The 4,181-nt window shown below is 33.2% G+C and overlaps 1 pseudogene; it reads left to right on the forward strand.

Annotated features, from left to right (window-relative positions):
- The first annotated feature begins 2,738 nt into the window (after window positions 1-2,738).
- Window positions 2,739-3,326, forward strand: LOC127548127 (cyclin-dependent kinase 2-interacting protein-like; annotated as a pseudogene).
- The last annotated feature ends 855 nt before the right edge of the window (window positions 3,327-4,181 follow it).

Consider the following 4,181-nt stretch of genomic DNA (forward strand, 5'->3'; position numbering starts at 1 on the left):
TCAGATGGCTGAGTGAACATAAAAGTATATCAGATGAACATTAGCCTAAAGAACTAGGAGATGTATAGCCTGGAGAAGAGAAGATTCAGGAAGAGTAGGATTATTATCTTCACATATCTAAAGGGCCATAATGCCAAAGAAACTCATTCTGCCTGTCCCTACAGGCAAAGTAGACTACAAAGTAGATTTAAGAACTTTAGGAGATCTTTTAAGGAAGCAGAACTGAGCTCACTATTAAGAAGAATTTCCTTATAATTAAAGTTAACATCTATGTGGCACAGTAGGTAGAGCACTAGCCCTGAAGTCAAGAGGACTGAGTTCAAACATTTAATTACCACTTGTGTGACTCTTAGCAAATCTCTCTCTGGATGTAGCTGATTCTCTTCATTACTGAACAAATGGAACTGATTTGGTTCATCTCATTGTTGAAGAAAGCCATATCCATCAGAATTGATCTCATATAGTATTGTTGATGAAGTATATAATGATATCCTGGTCTCTGACCTGGATCTCTGAAACATCAGGGTGATTTTAGAAAGGCCTAGAGAGATTTACATGAATTGATGCTTAGTGAAATAATAAGTAAAAAATAATAATAATCAAAGCTGTCCAAAAATGTAGCAGGTTTCCTAGTGAGATGAAAAATTATCTTTTAGATAATGACTAATGTTGGAAGGGATGTGAGGAAAGAGTTATACTAATGCATCGCTGATGAATTGTTTTTGCAAGGGTGAATGTTGAAAATTATCTATGCCTATGTTTTGAAAATAAAAAGCTTTTGGAACACTAATGCATTGTTGGTGGTATTATGAACTGATTCAACCATTCTGGAGAGCAATTTGGAACAAGCCCAAAGGATTATCAAACTTTGATCCAGCAGTGTTTCTACTAGGCTTGTATCCCAAAGAGAACATAAAGGAGGGAAAGGGACACACATGTGCAAAAATGTTTGTGGCAGCCCTCTTTGTAGTGGCAAGGAATTGGAAAGTGAGTGGATGCCTGTGAGCAGGTTGAATAAGTAATGCTATATGGATATTATGGAATTATTGTTCTATAAGAAATGATCAGTAGGATGATTTCTTTTTCTTTCTTTTTGTATTATAGCTTTTTATTTACAAAACATGTGCATGGGTAATTTTTTCAACATTGCTCCTGTGAAAAACCTCCCCTAGATGGCAAGTAGTCCAATACATGTCAAATATGTTAAAGTATATGTTAAATACAATATATGTATACACAGTTATACAGTTATCTTGATGCTCAAGAAAGATTGGATCTAGAAAGAAGGTTAAAAAAAAAAAAAAACCCTGAAAAGGAAAACAAAAATGCAAGTAAACAATAACAGAAAGAATGGAAATGCTATGTTGTGGTCCACACTCATTTCCCATAGTTCTCTCTCTGGATGTAGCTGATTCTCTTCATTACTGAACAAATGGAACTGATTTGGTTCATCTCATTGTTGAAGAAAGCCATATCCATCAGAATTGATCTCATATAATATTGTTGATGAAGTATATAATGATATCCTGGTCTCTGACTTGGATCTCTGAAACATCAGGGTGATTTTAGAAAGGCCTAGAGAGACTTACATGAATTGATGCTTAGTGAAATGAGCAGAATCAGGAGATCATTGTCCACGGCAATAGCAAGATTATGTGATGATCAATTCTGATGGATGTGGTTCTTTCCAACAATGAGATGATTCAGGTCAGTTCTTATGTTCTTTTGATGAAGCAAGCCATCTATACCCAGGAGAGGACTGTGGGAGCTGAGTGTGGATAATAACATCTTTTTGTTGTTGTTTACTTGCATTTTGTTTTCTCAATTTTTTTCTTTCTGAAGTGATTTTTCTTGTGCAGCATGATGATTGTGGAAATATGTATAGAATTGCACATGTTTAATATATATTGGATTACTAGGGAAGAGGTGAGGGAAGGTAGGGAAAAATTTGGAACACAAGTTTTGCAAGGGTGAATATTGAAAATTATTCATGCATATGTTTTGAAAATAAAAAGCTTTAATAATGAAATCATTTTAAAAATCATGAAAAAAAAAAGAAAGAAAGAAAGAAAAAGCCCTGGAAATAAAAAAGGCAAAAAAATAAATAAATAAAAATAAACAAATGTGTTAAATTATCTTTTATCAAGTATGTTGTAGAAAAATTTTGCTTCAGGTAGAAGCTTGAACTAAATACTCTGATTATATCTTCAATTCAATGATTCTCTAACTTTAATTCATTCAACCAAACTACCATATCATGAAATTGGTTAAACCACCTGATTGAGCCAACAGAGCCCATGACAGAAGTGTGCAGGCTCATATGGACTCTCTGAGAGCCAATCTTTAGATTTTCAGTGTGATCATTTACAGCTTGGAAATCAGCCAATATGACAAAGCTGGGCTTGATTTACTGTTTTGTTAAGGATTAGACTTAAGTGGTGGAGGAAATATTAATAAATGCAGATTGATGTACCAATCGGTGTAGTTCTAAGAATTTGAGAGAGCCAGTTGTTAAATATTTACCAACATACAACTGAACTGTACACTAGTAAGTTCATGTGTGAAGACACAGTAAGAACAGGTTAGTGGACTTCACTGGGCTAGGCTTTGGGTATTTGCACCTTCCTTCTCTATGTACTTCCCTGCTCTTAGTTCCTCCCTTAAAGAGTACGAGACCACCATCAGTATTTGTGCATCTTAAAAGTTAAAAGATGGAATGGACTATGGGTGCTAAAGTAATGAATGTGAAGAACTCTGGCATGATTATTCCCCAAAGTCTTATCTGTCAGTGCAAGAAAAAATAAGAACAATGTTGCAGATTGACGCAATTTATTATCGAAATAGGAGACTCTCAAAAACATGAGATTTTCTGTTGCAAACAAAATAGGAAACATCAAAATTAGTGCACTTAATGAATCAAGGTAGAACTAGAATTCAACAGCATTACTTCTGCTTTTCATTCTCAAAAGGTATCAAATATATAATGAGAACTTAAGGTGTTGTATAAAGAACTTCATGATACCTTGGAAAACTTGGCTAAGATAGAGGTGAAAATGAAAAAATTAGCATCAATTCCTTAAGGAATCTTTAACCTAGAAAATTATCATCATGGAAATGGAAATTATCAAACACCCCTTTTCCATATATGGCCTACAACATACTTCTATGAAGTTTCCCATAAGCTTTCAGAAATGTACAAGAAAGAAATACTCCCCAAACATGTCACTGTTAAAGAATTCTCCCATGCTATGAACCAGGATCTCATTTTAAGCTACTTATCAATGAGGCTTGATGTGGAAAGCATGATTCTTGAAATTGGACATTGAGTATTATAATTTTGCTAAAATGATTTTATTTTTAAGCCCAAACTCCACAATATGAGAATGAACCTCTCTTTCCCAAGTCTTAGAGACCCGTTTTTGCCTCATAGATTTTCTTCCAAGGTCACAACTCAACTCTTTTTCCTCACTAGCAGAATAAGTTGCTTAGATTTCACACTATGAATCTCTCAATACCAGCCTGGTAGTAATTTTTAAAGTTAATGCTAGGTTTAACATATATTGGATTGCTTGCCATCTAGGGGAGGGGGTGAGGGGAAGAAGGAAAAAATCTGAAACACAAATTGCAAAGGTCAATGTTGTCAAATTATCTATGCATATGTTTTGAAAATAAAAAGCTTTATAAAAATAACTAATTTTTTAAAAATTAAAAAAAAATAAAGTTGATTTTAGTAATCCATTCAATAACCTTCCTTATTTAATAAAAACTACTAGGAAAACTGATCATATGATTGGCAAAAAAAAAAAAAATGTATAGAACAACATTTATTTCCACAATAAGTTCCAAATAGATTCTTAACCTGCTATTTAAAAAATAATAATAACATTCACACAATAGGATAAGAACAGGAAAATGAAAGGAGATGCCTTTCACAGTTATAAGTAGAATTCTATACCAAAGGATAGAGATATTCACAAAAAAAGAAAATAGATCTTGAATTACATAAAACTGAAATGCATTTGCACAAACAAAGTCAAGAGAAATTAGTTTGGAAAAATAGTTTAATCAAATAACAGAATAAAATCTGCTATAGAAAATTGCTACCAAAATGAGAACCATTTCCTGGCTAAGTGGTCAAAAAATGACCTTCAGAATTAAGAAATGCAATTACCAAATATTAC

This window comes from Antechinus flavipes, chromosome 1 (assembly GCF_016432865.1).
Source record: "Antechinus flavipes isolate AdamAnt ecotype Samford, QLD, Australia chromosome 1, AdamAnt_v2, whole genome shotgun sequence".
NCBI lineage: Eukaryota > Metazoa > Chordata > Mammalia > Dasyuromorphia > Dasyuridae > Antechinus > Antechinus flavipes.